A 17,737-nucleotide genomic window follows, 5' to 3' on the forward strand; every position below is an offset into this window, starting at 1 on the left:
TGCTCCACCTCAAGTAATTATAATTTTCTATCTTCCATTCAAGAAAACTGGGACTTAGTTTGAACTTCTCCACACTTTACTAAGAAACCTATTTCAGGCAAGTCATAACTTGGAGGTTCAGTTTCTTCATTTGTTAGTTGTATTATCTTATACTCAACATGTTCAATTGTATAATACATGCTAATGAATGATTAATGGAGCAACATCCTAAACTTGTGAAGATGACCTTCTAGTTTTAACTGAGGAATTTTATAGCCCCCAGCCCCCCAAAATCCCCATATTCTTGATGCCTTCTTTAGTCATTTTAAACAATGATATATTCATTTATGCCACACCTAAAAAAGTCTTTGCTTACACTATGGCCAGTAAAAAGGTTCATTCCCAGGCACCATAATTGTTTTTGGGGTGTTTAGGCTATATGGATAGTTCAGAGTATAAGAAAAATTGTCACGCTGACCACTTGCAAAGGTGTTACCCCCTGGCAATCTAGCAGATTCATTAACTCATCTTCTCTAGATCCATTAGACAACTGATTTTATTCAATTTAATTTATTTTTCTCTACCATTATAAAATTCAAAAGAGCTACAAAGAAAAGAGAAAGCTCTGTGTAATGGAAAGTTCATGGCATTTGGAATTAAAACAAACAAACAAACAAACAAACTTAGTTTGGATCTTGTTTCCACATATGGCAGTTGAAGAATCTTGAGCATGAAGGTCTGGATAGGCAGCAAAGACTTATAGCTTAAGAGATATTCCAAAGGAGGTGCCACATGGATGACACCTCTGGCTGACTGTGGCCTTTTATCCTGGATAGCTCAGTAGAAATCAGGAATGAATCTTACTGCATTTTGGAGAATATGTTTATTTATTTTTGACAGAGAGAGAGACAGAGCCCGAGGGGCAGAGATAGAGGGAGACACAGAATTTGAAGCAGGCTCCAGGCTCTGAGTTGCCAGCACAAAGCCTGAGATCATGACCTGAGCCAAAGTCGGACGCTCAAACAACTGAGCCACCCAGGCGCCCCAACAGTGAGCAGTTATTAAAAACAACAATAGCAACAACAACAACAACAACACACACACACACAGAAAACAAAAGAAAAAAAAACTCGACTCTCTTTGCAATAGGAATTATCTTTCCTTTCCTACCAAATAGTTTTCTTTATCAATGCCAAAACCTTCAGGAGGGCAAGGCATATTCCCCAGTCTGCTGTAAGAAACCTCCATAGCAATGGGAACTGGAGCGATTGAAAAACTCAAAATTTCCAGCCCTGAAGCATATTCAGTGTTTCTCTCTTCCGAGCTCCAGGATTACACATCCCACTTGAATATCTAATAGACATCTCAGACTTTCATGTGCAAAACTGAATTACTGATCCCCCCCCCCCACCATAAGGAAGTGTATCAATATATATTGACAGCAAAAGGTGACAAAGATATCTTAGTAATGAAGAGGTCAAATTTCAGGACTGTGTATAAGTGTGATTCAAGCTCTGTTTAAACAATACATATATGTCCTCATATATATCTATGTATGTTGAAATGTGTTTGGAAAACATCTGAAAGAATATACATTTAAGTGATAATAGCAGTTATATCCAAGATGAGGGACTCCAAAAGGCTTTCATGTACTACACAGACTGAATTATTAAAAATGTTTATAGGGGAACCTGGGTGGCTAAGTCAGGTAAGTGTCTGACTCTTGATGTTGGCTCAGGTCATGATCTCATGGTTTGTGGGTTTGAGCCCCGCATCTGGCTCTGGTGCTGACAGCGTGAAGCCTGCTTGGGATTGTCTTCCTCTCCCTCTCTCTATGACCCTCCCATGCTTGCACACTAGCTCTCTGTCTCTAAATAAATAAATAAATACATAAATACATAAATACATAAACTTAAAAACTGTTTACAATGAGCTTCTACACTATTATAATCAGGAAAAAGAAAATAAAAAACCATAGCACAAGCAGGTTTTTATTTTTTCTAAGTAAATTTATTTAAGTGTTTTATTTTGTGACTTACAGCAAACTAGGATGACAGTGAAAGGTACATCATAAAGCCAGCTTTTCTAATAATATATGTTGTCATATTTAAAAGAAAAATAACTGGTATTCAAAATCAGTTTTTTCTTAGTGGGCAGGTTAAATGTATGCGACGTATACTGGGCTCACTCCAGTCTCTATACATGACTCAGAATTTACAAAAGTATACTCAGCTTTCTCAAAGTACTAATTTATGAACCTAAGTGGTATTGACATGAAACTATCTGGAAAATTTCCCTTCTGTTAGTTCGGTCTCTTGCTTTGTCCATTTGTTAAAATTCCAAGAATTTCATTATATCCATTTGTAAGACAGCAGATTATAGCTTTGATATATCATTATCAATATCCGAAAACAGTTATTTGTTAAGTGCTTGTTTGCATGTGCTATTCTCTGGGGCTTGATGGTTGAGTGATCTTTTACTCAGATAACTTCCAGCCACACTTTAAGGTGCTACCTTCAGGCATGTACTAAGTACTAAAGGAAACTGTGTAACTGAACCTCGTCCTGTGTTCCTATCTTTCTTTATTTATTTTGCTTACTCCACCTTTGTCTCTTCCTTGTATGGTTGACCTTTGAACAATATGGGTTTGAACTGCATGGGTCCACTTACACATGGATTTTTTTTTCTTTCTTGCTTGCTTTTCATTATTTTATTAATAGTTTTTTAATATAGTTTATTGTCTAGTTGGCTAATATAGAGTGTATACAATATGCTCTTGGTTTGGGGAGTAGATTCCCGTGATTCATTGCTTACATACAACACCCAGTGCTCATCCCAACAAGTGTCCTCTTCAATGCCCATCACCCATTTTCCCCTCTCCTCTGCACCCCACCCCCATCAGCTCTCAGTTTGCTCTCTGTATTTAAGAGTATCTTATGGTTTGCCTCCCTCTCTGAAACTACTTTTTCCCCTTCCCTTCCTCCAAGGTCTTCTGTTAAGTTTCTCAAGTTCCAAATAGGAGTGAAAACATATGATATCTGTCTTTCTCTGGTTGACTTATTTCACTTAGCATAATGTCCTCCAGTTCCATTTACATTGTTGCAAATGGCAGGATTTCATTCTTTCTCATCGCCAAGTAGTATTCCATCGTATATATAAACCACATCTTCTTTATCCATTCGTCAGTTGATGGACATTTAGACTCTTTCCATAATTGGCTATTGTTGAAAGTGCTGCTATAAACATTGGGGTACATGTGCCCCTATGAATCAGCACCCAACATCACTCATCATCAGGGAAATACAAATCAAAACCACATTGAGATACCACTTCACACCAGTCAAAATTAACAACTCAGGAAACAACAGATGCTGGTGAGGATGTGGAGAAACGGGAACCTTCTTGCACTGTTGGTGGGAATGTAAACTGGTGCAGCCACTCTGGAAAACTGTGGAGGCTTCCTCAAAAAATTAAAAATAGAACTACCCTATGACCCAGCAATAGCACTACTAGGAATTTATCCACATGGATTTTTTTTTTCAAAAAATACACATACCGTACTGTGAATGTACTTTCTCTTCTTTATAATTTTCTTAGTAACATTTTATCTGCTCTAGCTTACTTTATTATAAGAATATAGTATATCATACATCTAATAAATAAAATATGTGTCAATCAATTGTTTACGCTATCAGTAGGCTGACCGTAGTTACCAGTTTGGGTCATCAGTAGGCTATTAGTAGCCAAGTGTTCGGGGAGTCAAAAGTTATATGTATAATTTTGACTGCATGGGGGGCATTGGAGCCCCTAATCCCCACTTTGTTCTAGGGTCAACTGCACTCTCTTTCTTTATTAATGGGTTTTCTTTTTAGGTCTAGCCCTTATGTGTAATGATTTTCTTGCCTTTATGCATTTATATTTATCTAACTACTGGGGTTGGGTATTTTATTAACCACTAAATTTATTCCAGAATATATTTTCTCCTTCATTTAACTAGTACACAAAATGGTTATTTGACTACTTTTCTTGAGGGGTAGGGCATATTTGTAAGACCTTCTTTGTCTTTCTGCTTGCATTTAATATAGAAAACCCTATTTGTAGTGTACAAAGATCCTGAAATTTAACAGAGAGAAAACAAGGTTTGCTCCTTACCTTTGCTGACTTACTGCATGTATGCCCTTTGGGTTAGTTTCTTATCTTATCTGAACACAGATATTATCTACAGTACATAAGTGATAACTTTCTGGAGTTGTTGTATGAACTACATGAAATAATATGCCAAGAATCTAGAATGTCAAGTATCACAAGAATTTGTGATACTGTACTTGTACTTCTCCCAACCTAAAACTTACCTGCTTTGGTCTAAATCAGCTTCACTCTGGCCCTATTTTTACCTTCAGTTCTTGCATGATCCCCTGAGTGAGATTCCATCCCAATCCTAAAAAAAATGAGTCTGCCCTAATTTCCCTAGTTACACTTCCATTAGACTAGTACCTCTGGAGCTGAGGTTTTATATTCTGCCCCCCACCCCCATGCAAAGCATTTTAGATAATAGAATTCGGCCATTTTACTACAATCCTTACAGTTTAAAACTATTTCCTATTATTGTATCTCCTATAGGTTTGCTTTTTTTTTTTCTTTTAATGTTTATTTATGTTTGAGAGAGAGACAGAGTGTGAGTAGAGGAGGGGCAGAGAGAGACGGAGACACAGAATCTTAAGTAGGCTCCAGGCTCTGAGCTGTCAGCATAGACCATAGAGCTTGAACCATGAACCGTGAGATCATGACCTGAGCCGAAGTTGGACGCTCAACCAACTGAGTCACCCAGGTGCCCTGCCGCTTTTTTGATTGAAGATCTGGCTATTGACCATCTTTTGAATTGCTGCTTGAAATATTTTCCTGGTTGAATATTCTTCAAGTCAGTGGTTTACAACCACTATCACCACTGAAGATGCTTAAAAGCAAATATGGTTTCCTATATTTTGTTATGGACTGAGTTGTGTTCTATTAAAATTCTTATGTTGAAGTCTTAATCCCTAATGTGACTATATTTGCAGATAGGGCCTGTAAGGAGGCTATAAAGTTTAAATTTCTTTTTTTAATGTTTATTTATTTTTGAGAGAGACAGAATGAGAGTGGGTTAGGGACAGAGAGAGAGGGGGACACAGAATCTGAAGCAGACTCCAGGCTCAGAGCTGTCAGCACAGAGCCCGACGCGGGGCTCAAATTCGCCAGCCGTGAGATCATGACCTGAGCCGAAGTTGGACGCTCAACCGACTGAGCCCCCCAGGCCCCCCAGGAGGTTATAAAGTCTAAATGAGATCATAAGGGTGGGCCTTCATCTGATAGGACCAGCACCCTTATAAGAAGAAGAAGAGACCCCAGAGATCTCTCTCTGTTCTTATGTGCACAGGAGAGGCCATGTAAGCACACAATGAAAAAATGGTCATATACAATCCAGGAAGAGACCTCAGCTGAAACCATCCTGACAGCACCTTGATCTTAGACCTTTAGCATCTGGATTGAGAGAAAATAAACCTTTGGCTGCACCACCCAGTCTGTGGTATTTTGTTACAACAGTCCCAGCACACTAATAGATGCATAGTCTAGATTTTGGTTGCTCTGATATTTAAAAAAAAAAAAAAAAAAACACAACTAAATACTTTTGCAAATAAATAAAACAAATAACACTAGAGTCAGTTCACATTTGGATTATTTCATAATTATAACTGATATTAATGTAGTGACATTTGTTCAGCCTGCACTGTGACACAGACAAATTCTTGTCCTAAGGCAGCTTGCAGTCCTATCCTCTAAAGTGCTCAACTATTTATTATGGCTTGGAAATATGAAAAAATTAAACTTTTGTGGAAATTGACCCATACTATTGACAGAATTCAACTGAAGACTTTTTAAACATAGTTATTAATATATGTAATTCTTGCAAAATATTCTAGCTTTAATCCCCATTCAGAAACCTGATATATTGCAAACAGGCAAATAAACCTTGGCAGACATAGGAATTCCCATCTTGTCTGCCCATCAGTCCATCAATTTGTGTTTATGCAATAACTCCAGTGGGTTAACTGCAGCTGAAATTGCTACACTGTCTCAAAATGAACATTTTTAAAGTTAAAATGTACTTAGTACTGTGCTTAAAATCCACAGCATTTCCTTTAAGAATGGCAAAGCACGTGATTTTTCAAGGTGCACCCATATATTCTTAGATTCGGGATATGTCTGTAATCTTCCTTATATTTAAGTGCTAGCAAAAACACAATTATAGAAAATGCATTGTCACAGAGAATTTGTATTTTTTATTCAATATCAAAGAAGCAGTTGAGTAAATATTTCCATTCCTGGTTGTCACTTGAGTCCTACAGTGAGAATTTTTGTTAAAATTTTTTTCTTATAATATTTAGACACTGTTAAACAAAAATGCTAGATTATTCTATTTTCGTCAACACTGTTTTGTAAACAATTCAGAAAATTTCCCTATAAAATTTACATGCAAAGAGTGTATTTTTCTTCTTCATGTGTATATTATTCATGTGGTCCTAGTATTTTGGAAGGGATAACCAATAAAATATTTTTAAGAAAAAACAGAGTTTGATAAAATATATGATGTTTATAAAAGGACATAACTTTGTAAATTCAGGTATAGTAAAATGCATGTATTTACTTCATCTCCCTCAAAGTGGGAAGGATTTCCTGTATAAGGATAATTTCAAAATGATTCTGATACTTTACTGTCTTCACAGAGAATAGAAACCAGATTTAAGTTAACTCATGGTTTTGGAAATAAGAGAGAAGGAATACAATGTCCTGTTGTCCTAGCCATTCCTGGGTAATAATGAAGTGCAGATGGTTCTGGAGGCACAGGTCCTGTGTGTGCATTCCTCAGGGTTCTACTTCCTCTAACCAAGGGACCCTGGGAAAAATAGTTAAATTATGCAAGCTACTTCCCAAGTCTAATGTGGTATAACAATAGTATCCAGTTCAGAGAAATGAGTAAGAATTAAAGAAAAACAATGAGTAAAACCCACTGACGAATATTTAACACCCTCATCAATTTGTTGTTGTTATTCACATCATTGCTGTTGTTGTCACTGGTATTTAAAAAAAACATTTCAGGGGCCCCTGGCTGTCTCAGTCTGGAGAGCATCTGACTCTTGATCTCGGGGTCGTGAGTTTGAGCCCCACGTTGGGCACAGCTATTACTTTAAAAAAACAAAACAGAATAAACATTTCATCCCAGGAAGTAAGAACTCAGGTTTAAATCCTCAGTTAGGCCCAGGGCCTGGATCACATGACACATAGACACCCTCCTTGTCTGTCAGATTCTAGAAGATACTTGAAAACATTAAAAACAGTAAGACTTGTTTCTAGGTCATCTTTTTCCTTTCTCAAGTTTTAGCAATGATGCCAATTCAGAGTAATTTCGAAGTAACGTAAGTATGTTAGGGGCATACGTTGTTAGTCTGGATCTATGGCAAAATGTACAACTTGATTATCAAGGTGTTGCAACAACTTGGCACATATCCCTTAGGCCCTTCATGCCTGGTAGGCAGAATAACTACCTCCATTTTTCAAGGTGATTAAGTTGATTAAATAAGAACACTGTGATTCTTCATTCATTCATCTTCACTTAACCAGATGGAAAGGTCTTTTCTACAGACAAGGGATTCTAAGCGGTGTGACTCAATCCTTTTCTTCTTTTTCTGTCCCCTCTGCTTCCAGTACAACTGCTACCCCTTCTAAGAGAACCCGTCTCTAACATAACACTAATTCAAAGACCCTTGTTTCACAGTTGTGAAGTTCCCCTCCTTTCTTTTTAATTGAAACCATTTAACAGGCTTTCTAGGAAATAAATGCCAGAACACTAACCTCTGAATGCCATTTAATCACTTCTTTCAATCAATTCACATGTTTATTTATGAGAATTGCTATACCTGTTAAGTGTTGAATTAAAAGGATTGGAGGGGAGGAAGACACTATTAGGAAAAACCCAGAAAGTAGTGCTACCTGAAACATTTATGAACATCTATTGCAAACACTCTTAAAACCTGCTAAATTGCATTTTAATTATTTTGTAAATGTACTGAAATTAAAGAGCATTTGGAAAGCAGTCATCTAGAGTTGAGGAGGTATAAATTAATCACGTGGTTATATTGAATATTCAGAAATTCAGGGATCCTTAATGGAGCAGTAATAATTTTCAAGCAATATTAGAATTTCTTGGCACGTGCTCAGGGCTGCCTGGAGCATATTTTCACACTGTGGAAATGTTTACTCTATCCAGAAGCCTATTTCCCCCCAATAGAAACACAATGAAAATTCAAACACAATAAATCATTCCCAAGGTACAGAGATTCAAATGCCACAAGTACTTTGATTCACTTTGCTTCAGGGGTGGAATTTATAAATTGAAGAACTTTTAAATTTGTTAGAACATAGCACTCTGGAAATGAGAAAAGCAAAGCCAATTGGATTCCAGGATCTTATTTGGGTGTCACTCTGTGTTACTCTTGGCAGTGTCACTGGCATAACCAATAGGGTCCCAAAGTGTGGTGAAGGAGGAAGGGTGTCACTTCACCTCCACAGCCAGCAAGAGGACTTCTGACAGATTCACACTTGGAATTGATCTCAGAGGCACCCCAAGGACTGGCACCCCATTTTAAAACTGGGAAAAGGAATTTGAGAGATGAAGTGAATAAATTTGGTTATTTAAACAGTTAAATTGAGAAGAAAACTCAGGTTTCCTTGTTTGCTGCTAAATTTCCATTCCTCTCCACCACTCAAAAAAATATATGAAGACCGTTTTGCACATGCACACTTATTTTCACCTCTAACTAATGAATTGCTCATTTGCATTTGCATGATTTGTGTTTTACTTTCTACTTTTCTTGTACTGCTGAATCTTAGAAACACTTTGCCCTTTTATTGATTTTTTTTTTTATTTTTTAAACTGTTTATTTATTTTGATAGAGGCAGAGAAAGAGGGAGATAGAAAATCCCAAGCAGCCTGGATCTGCACAGAGCCCAACACAGGGCTCAAGCTCACCAACCAGGAGATCATGACCTGAGCCAAAATCAACAGTTGGATGCTTAGGCGACTGAGCCACCCAGGAGCCTCCTAACACTTTGACTTTTTAAAGAATATTGTCACAAGATCTTTTCTTTCTTTTTCCCTTTTATTTCCCTCATTTCTTCAATAAGTTGTTAAGGTAAATAGCTAGTGTCACTGATTTACCATTATTCAGTGAGGGCTTTCCTTTTTTGGAAATGCTGACCTATGTATAGCTTCTAAGATGTTAAAGTGTTTATAGAACATTCTGTGCTCTACTTAAGAAATTACTCGTTTCTCATGTTACTGTGGTTGCTACCATCAAACTTTTTCAAACATATTTATGAAAACTCAGGATGTAACACAAAAAGTTACAGCCCCATAAATGAAGTTGTAGGATGACAGAACTGCCAGATAAGAAGTGTTACTTGCACTGTATACCCTCACTGCACCTAAGACGTCAGGAAGAAAAATCTGTTTATAAGTCTAGTCTGTAGATTGTCTTTTCATCCTCTTCAAGTGGGCTTTTGGCAGAGCAATAGTTTTTAATTTTGAGGGGGTCAAATTTGTGAAGTTTGACAGAACATGCTTTGGCTATCAAGTCTGAGAACTTTTTGCCTAGTCCTAGAACCCAAAGATTTTGTCCTATTTTTTTGTGTGATATCTTACAGTTTTATGTTTTATAATTTTGTATAAAGTGAGAGCTTTAGGGGAAGGTTCTTTTTCCAGTTGTCTTTTAAATTACAAATAAGAATGCTATTGATTTTTTATTTTGATTTTGTATTCCACAATATTTTTTATGTTTTTCCCTTTATTATTAGGTCTAAGAGTTTGTAAAGTCTTCTGGATTTTCAGTGTACACACTGAATCATATGGCAGAAAAAAAAAGATAGTTTTACCTAAGCCTCTTAATTCTTATACCCATTCTTTTCTGATTTCTAATTCCACTTGCCAGAGTATTCAGCAGAATATTGACCAGAAGCTGAAATGGCAGGCATGTGCCTGGGGTGTAATTTTTTTTTAATGTTTATTTTTTGAGAGAGAGCGTGCTTGAGTGGAGGAGGGGCAGACAGCAAGAGGGACAGAGGATTCAGAGTGGGCTCAGTACTGACAGCAGAGAACCCAGTGCGGGACTCAAACTCATGAACCCATGAGATCATGACCTGAGCTAAAGTCAGACGCTTAACTGACTGAGCCACCCAGGTGCCCCTGGGTCCTGATTTTAAAAGTATTTCTCAAATTTTATTAATAATCATAATAAGGTAAGGTTTTGTGGACAAGGTAAAGAAATTCTTTTTTACAAGTTTATTGAGAACTTGTCTTAAATATTTGCTGCATTTTATTAAATGTTTTTTCTATACGTGTTGAAAGATATGGATCTATCCCTTCAAACTGTTAAGAGACTTCTGTGTCAATCATCTTTGCCAAAGTGAGGACAATCTCACTTGTTATTATTTATGTCCTACTTTATTGCTGAATTATATTTTTTCAGGGTACTTTTAAAATTTATTTAATGAAAGTCTAAGTGGTATTCTTAAATACCATATGCCTGATAATATCATATTTTGCCCTAATCTGATAAAAGTGTTTAATTTAGCTTGAGGGGCACCTGGGTGGCTCAGTCAGTTGGGTTTCAGACTCTTGATTTCTGCTCAGTTCAGGATCCCACAGTCATGGGATTGAGCCTTGTGTCTGGTTCCACATTCAGCACAGAGCGTGGAGGCTGCTTGAGATTCTCTTTCCTTCTGCCCCTCTCTCCCACTTGTGTGCTCTCTCTCTCTAAAATTAAAAAAAAAGCCATTAACAAGGTATATAACTGTACCTGCTATTTTCTTTCCCCGAGCCCAGTGAGGAAACTGTTCTTTCATTTGCTGTCATCTAATGGTACTGGTAAAAGTCACAATAAGTCTACCGCCATTGATCTGAAGGTAATTGTCCTTTCCTTCTGGTAGCTATTAAAGTTCTATTTCTAAAATGTCTGACTGGTCTTTTTATATGTTCCCCTGCTCATTTTATTTTTATGGTTGTGTGTTTAGTGTAAATTCTTACATTTTAAGCGAAAAATTCATTTTTACTTTGAGCACAGAGGCATACTTATTTTGAAGTCTTTGTCAGATTGTTCCATATAATTAAGCTCATCGGAAGTAAACTCATATTCTAAATATTGATTTTGTTGGCTATCTTTCTTAGAAGATTTATTCATTTCTTATGAAATATTGACTTGCAGGTTTGATTTTGAGGTAAAGGATTTTATCTATTTTTCTCTCTTGGTGCATCTCTTCTTGATCCTTCCTCTCTAGAAGGCTTATCACTGTCTTCACCCAACCCTCACTCCCAGGGTGCCCAGCTAACTAGTCTGGTGACCAAGCAGACATACTCTTCCCAAACTCCCTAACTTCATGCTTTCCTAAAAGGCATCAAAACTGACATTGTTTTAAGAAGTTTATTTATTTATTTTGAGAGAGACAGAGACAGAGAGAGAGAGAGAGAGAGAGAGAGAGAGAGAAATGTAAGTGGGGAAGGGGCAGAGCAAGAGCAAGAGAGAGTTCCAAGCAGGCTCTGTGCTGTCAGCATGGAGCCCAACGTGGGGTTCGAACCCTCAAACGGTGGGATCATGACCTGAGCTGAGATCAAGAGTCAGAGGCTTAACTGATTAAACCACCAAGGCACCCCTTGACTGGCATGTTTTTGTGCATTTTACTCCACAAGAGGTGAGCCACGGTCCCCACAGCCAGCTTCCATGCCACACATCCAGGCCTGGTTTCTCAGGCACCACAGTTCCCTCTCTAGTTCATGGAGGTTTTTTGTTGTGTATTTATAGTCCGCCTCTGTCTTTGCTTTGTCTTTTGAGGTTTTATCTAACTTTCCAACATATAAGAACCAAGAGGGTTTATCATAAAGTACTTTGTCAATTTGCCCAGAACATTACCATTCTGCCTTTAACCCACTCTGGCCAGGCTTTCGTCCTCCTAGGAAACTGTTCTTGGCAGAGTCACCAGCAAAATATCCATCCTGCCAAATCTCCTGGTCAATTCTGGTTTTCATCTCAGCAATGGTTGGCACAAATGATCATTCTCCCCTTGCTGATGCATTTTCTTCTCTTGCATTTTAGGACTGTCTAACTTCCTTATTTCCCTCTAATTGAATGACCTGGATTCTCAATTTCTTTGGCTGTCTCTCCATCTTTCTCTTGAATTTTAATTGTTGGAGAGTCAGTGTTCCTTAGATACTTTTCCCTCTCTATTTATAATTAACATCTGATGTGATCTCATTATGTACCATGCATATGGTTACATACATACATAATATACAGATGTGATATACATTATAATGTATTATATATATATTATGACTATAATAAATAATTCATAATGTAAGCCATACACACACACACACACACACACACACACACACACACACACATATATATATACACACACACAAAATATAGTCTATTATCATTACTCCTATTTTTTCTCCTCTTACCACTGGAGATGTCCATATACTTCTTCCATGTATCCACTTTGATATCTAACACTTATCTAAGCCCAATATGATTAAAATGTAATTTGTGATTCTTCTATACCAACATCTCTTTGTCTGCAGTCTAACATCCTAGTCCACACCAGTATTTTCTGTTCTCTAGGTTCCTATGCTAGCCTCCTAACTGGCCTCCTTGAGTCTACCATTGTCTTTGACATTTTATTCTTTATCTAGCAGCGAAAGAAAAAAGATTATACCATACTCTTATTTAAAGCCACCAATAACTTTCCATTACACTTAAAATAAATCCAAACTTATCATGGCCTTAGAAGCCCTAACATGTCTCTGACTCTGCTGTCATCTGACTCTGCTGTCTCCTTTACCCAATTCATTCCCACAGACTTTGCATACATACTATCTTTTGAAATATTACTCTGGACTTGGAACCTTTTTTTTCCCTCACATCTTCACCTAGTTCACTCCTTCACATCATTTAGTCCATTTAATTGGTATCCCTTCAGAGAAGCTTTCTATAACTAGCCAAGCTAAAATAAGCTCCTGTCATTCTCCATGTCCTTAACTTTTTCCTTTTTCTTCAATTTCTCTAAAATTCTTTTTTGAAGCTTTATTGGGGTGTAGGTGACAAAACTGTTAAGATATTTAAAGTGTACATCATAAGGATCTGATGTATGTGTTGTGAAAAGTATCCTCCCACATAGTTAATCTGGTTAATTAACACATCCTTCACTATATATAAGCTGTATACATATAAATACACATACACGCATATATATATATGTATGTATACATACATACATACATACATACATACATACATATACACACACATATATATATATGCGTGTGTGTATGAGTATATTAACATCTAAGTTCTACTCTCAGGAAATTTCAATTACACAACAAATGCAGTGTTATCCACCATAGTCACCATATTGTACATTTGATCTTCACACTTTATTCATTTTGCTTTTCTTTTTAAACTATCAATTATTACCTCATATTTTAATACCTATTGTTGATCTTTATCTCACCCACTAGAATGCAAGTTCTCTGAGGGCAGGCATTTGGTTTCTCTTACTCACCACTGTTTCCCCAGTGTCTAGACAAGTGCCTAGTACTCATGTGAAATTAATAAACTATGGCATTCCACTAATGATCAGGAAGCTAATTAGACGTATCAACTAACACAGCTCCTATACTAAGGAAATATTATATAGTGTAATTTTACATCTGGTAGCCAGAAGCATGGAGAAAAAAACATTTTTGACTTTTTCCATTAAATCTCTCACTTGTGCTCTAGGGTATAATCACAACAAACAGTAATATAGAAAATGTTAGCATTGAAGGCATTCCACACAATAGCTCCTGTATTCTCCTTTGGTTCCTTTTTGTCTGTGCATTTTGGATTCCTAGGTTCTCTATCCTCAATGGCTGGATGTGTATAAAATGTTTAAACCCTTACATTTAAATCCCTTCCAAATAAGGGATCTTGTCCTCTCTTTTGATAGTTATACCTAGTGGAGCTTAAAATTGGGGCAAATTCTATGAACTATTTGTTGTGATAATGATATCATTCCATTATAGGCTCTTTTGACATATCTTAATAGAGTCTCAATTTAAAACTCCTTGGGACGTTCAAAGCAAGAGACAAATAAATACTCTAATTCTTGATAACTCAGAAGGCATTAGAAATATCAGCTCTAAAATTCAGTAGACATTATCTAAGAAAACTGGCTTTCTTCGTTACTATTCAAAATTGTAGAGTATTAAAGATTCTCTTTTAGTTGAATGCTCCAGGGGGCCAACTTCACTGTGTATAGGAAAGTTCCTATTTAGAATGCCAACCTATGAATAGATTTATGAGCCCCTATAGATGCTGTCTGAGAGCCACTCAACTTGTGTGTCAAAATCTGAAGCAAGAATATAGTAGATTTGTGACAGTTAGGTTATGCATCTTACCAATTATCCTCCTGAAAATTATAGCATGACCAATAAAAAAAGTGGGGGAGTCCCCATAAATTATAAACATTGAGCTTGTAGAAAGAGACTGGAATCCTCAAATTTTGTGCAAGGAAAGACATATGTAACTACACTGGGTTCAACAGCATCCCTGAAAAATTCATGCCCCGCCCCCCAGAACCTGTGAATGTAAACTTATGTGGAAATAGGGTGTTTGTAGGTACATTCAAGTTAAAATGAGGGCATATTGGATTAGGGTGGGTCCTAGTCCAATAACTGATATCTAATAAGAAGAAGGAAGTTTGGACACAGACATGAATAGATGGAAGACAGCCATGTGAAGACAGAGGCAGAGACTGAAATTATGTAGCCACAAGCCAAGGCATACCAAGAACTGCTGGAAATCATCAGAACCTAGAAGTCGCAAGGAAGGATCCTTCCTTTGATTCACTGGAGGGAGCGTGGCTATGCCAGCAGCTTCGTTTCAGATCTCTAGCCTCCAAAATGGTTAGATAATAAATTCTTGTTTTCTAAGCTAACCATTTTGTGGTAATTTTTATAGCAGCCCTGGGAAACTAATCAAGTAACTAAGACAAAACCCCTATGACAATAGACAAGGACAAATGGGGAATGTGGAAGGGATCTAGTGTTGGTCATTCTCAGAAATAAACAGCAAACATTCAGTTTCAGAAAGAGATAATGGAACATTAAGTGGAAACCCCTGTAAAAGACGGAGATCAAGTGGAAGGCTATCATAGCCAGGCATCAAAGAAAGAAATGCTAAGGAAACGGCTTGGGGAAAGCAGAGGAAAAGATCTCAGAAATTTCTTCTTGCCATCCAGTCACAAAAGATCACATATTGCATAATGCTACTTACATGAAATGTCCAGAATAGCAAATCTATAAAGACAGAGAATAAATTGGTGGTACATGTGAGGGAGAAATGGGAGTGACTGCCAATGGCTATAGGTTTCATTTTGGGATAATGAAATTTTCTAAAATCAGACTATAGTCATGGCTACAGAACCCTGTAAAATATATATATAATATATAAATATTTATATATATATTTTAAAATTATATATATATGTATGTATATATTAAAAGTCATTGGATTATCCACTTTAATAGGTGGTAAACTTCACGGTTTGTAAACTGCCTCTCAATAAAGCTGTTAAAATAACAAAATAAATGATACAGTGACAAAATTTAAAACATTGATATTGGAAAGACAGACCATATTATGAAGAAAAAGAAGTTACCCAGAACATCAAGACATATACTAGTAAAATGATTAAGCTTTAAATTTTTTTTTCAACGTTTTATTTATTTTTGGGACAGAGAGAGACAGAGCATGAACGGGGGAGGGGCAGAGAGAGAGGGAGACACAGAATCGGAAACAGGCTCCAGGCTCTGAGCCATCAGCCCAGAGCCTGACGTGGGGCTCGAACTCACGGACCGCGAGATCGTGACCTGGCTGAAGTCGGACGCTCAACCGACTGCGCCACCCAGGCGCCCCATTAGTAAAATGATTGAGCTTTAAAGATAAAGAGATAATCCTTTGAGCACCCAGCCAGAAAAATCAGCTGATTCACAATGGGTCAAGTATCACACTGGTATCGGGCTGCTCCGCTTCTCAATAGCAACATCCAGCATCACAGAAGAGCAAAGGGACATCTACAAGGTGCTCAGGGCAGTTTCTATCCTCCCCTTGCCAAGCTTATAATATTTATTAGCCTTTCTGGATTCACTTCTATCAATACTGACATTTTAGATAAATCTCAATGAACTCCAGGGTTTTCCTTTAATATTAATAAGCAGATATACCTTATACCTGTGTTTCTGAGAGCAGACCCTTTGATCAAATGGCATCCTACCACTGTGTACAAATATCCCTGGATTCTTAGGCTGCTTCATTTGCTGAATGTCACATCTGACAGGATCCGCGGTGTCCTGCCCCACCTTTCCAATTAGGCTTATTTTTGTTCTATAATGTAATAAATACCTCTGAGCTTGTTATTGTATCTTACAAATGAATTGGTTATTACTCTAAAAGATTCCAGCAGCTTTCCTAAAAATTAAAATTAATGTTTGTCTCCTGGGAGTAATCAAAATATGTGTTCATGACAATGTAGTTTGAAGAACAAATCAATGTCTTTTTTATTCCATTAAATTTTATATTATCATATTAAAATACTGCATTGTTGAAAAATTAACTCTAAGTCACTCTGTAAAGTCACATTGAAATAATTTTCTAGGAGCATAATAATAGCTCATGATTTTTCTCACAGGAGTAGTAGCATCATCTTATGCATTCCACACACCAAGTGATCTTAAGAGATTATGTCATCCAAACTTTTCATCATACAGGTGAACAAATTTGGTCCTTAGAGAATCTCTGAGAGTTACACAATTATAGGGTTGGGGCCACATTTGGTTTTTGATGGTCTAATACTTCTTATACTTCCCCATAATCTCCTCTCTTCCTCTGTTTAGATCTGTACTCATGAGCACTAATTCATTGCACAAATATTTACTCATTGTCCACTATGTGCAAGCTATTCTTTGAAATTCAGAAGAGGCAGAGGTAAAGAAGACAGAAAAAGTCCATGTCCTCAGGGAGAGGCTCTTTCCTGACCCCACATGGCTTCTGCAAAGTTTCCTTAAAATAGTCAGCCTCTCATACCTCTTTCCTTCATCATTTCTTCCCAAGCTCCATTTTCTTCAGATACTCCTGACACTCCTATTCTAAGTATCACTGGGCCACAAAGCCTGAGGTGGTACTCCTGGAAGCATTCTCTGTTCCCCTCATGGTCCAGTCTGGGCTACGTGACCTTGCTTTGTGTTCCCTGCATGCTGTGTGACTACCTCTGGCAGAGCACCATTACTTGCAAAGGTATTCATCTACTTACTTGTCATTCCTTCCTCTTAAAACTGTAATCTCCTAGAGGGCAGGGACTTGTGTCATGTTTGTTCCATTATCTTTAGTGTCTGCATAATACCTGGAACAGAATGAGTGCTCACTAAATATTTGTTGTTGATTAAATGAAGAGTGCCATATAAACATAAGATCTTGTACGATCCATTTACATCTCACTGTAAATGAGTTTAAGAAAATGAATTCTTCCTCATAGGGTTGTTTGAACCTCATTAGCTCCAAAATAGTCATTACTAAATAATGTCAAAAATATCCAATTCATTTCTAGGACTACTTTTTTCTCCATCCTT

The 17,737-nt window shown here is 37.1% G+C and overlaps 1 protein-coding gene across 6 annotated transcripts in view; it reads right to left on the reverse strand.

Annotated features, from left to right (window-relative positions):
• LINGO2 (leucine rich repeat and Ig domain containing 2) overlaps positions 1-17,737 on the reverse strand; it is a 1,160,577-nt gene that overhangs the window by 544,386 nt on the left and 598,454 nt on the right. Inside the window, exon 1 of one of the 6 annotated variants that reach the window (XM_045468933.1) lies at positions 17,422-17,522. The exons of the other annotated variants lie outside the window; for them this stretch is intronic. The gene's annotated coding sequence lies outside the window, so the exon portion shown is untranslated. Of the gene's footprint in view, positions 1-17,421; positions 17,523-17,737 lie in introns of those variants that run through there. 6 annotated transcript variants of the gene reach the window in all.

The sequence above is a fragment of the Leopardus geoffroyi genome, chromosome D4 (genome assembly GCF_018350155.1).
Source record: "Leopardus geoffroyi isolate Oge1 chromosome D4, O.geoffroyi_Oge1_pat1.0, whole genome shotgun sequence".
In the NCBI taxonomy this organism is placed as follows: domain Eukaryota; kingdom Metazoa; phylum Chordata; class Mammalia; order Carnivora; family Felidae; genus Leopardus; species Leopardus geoffroyi.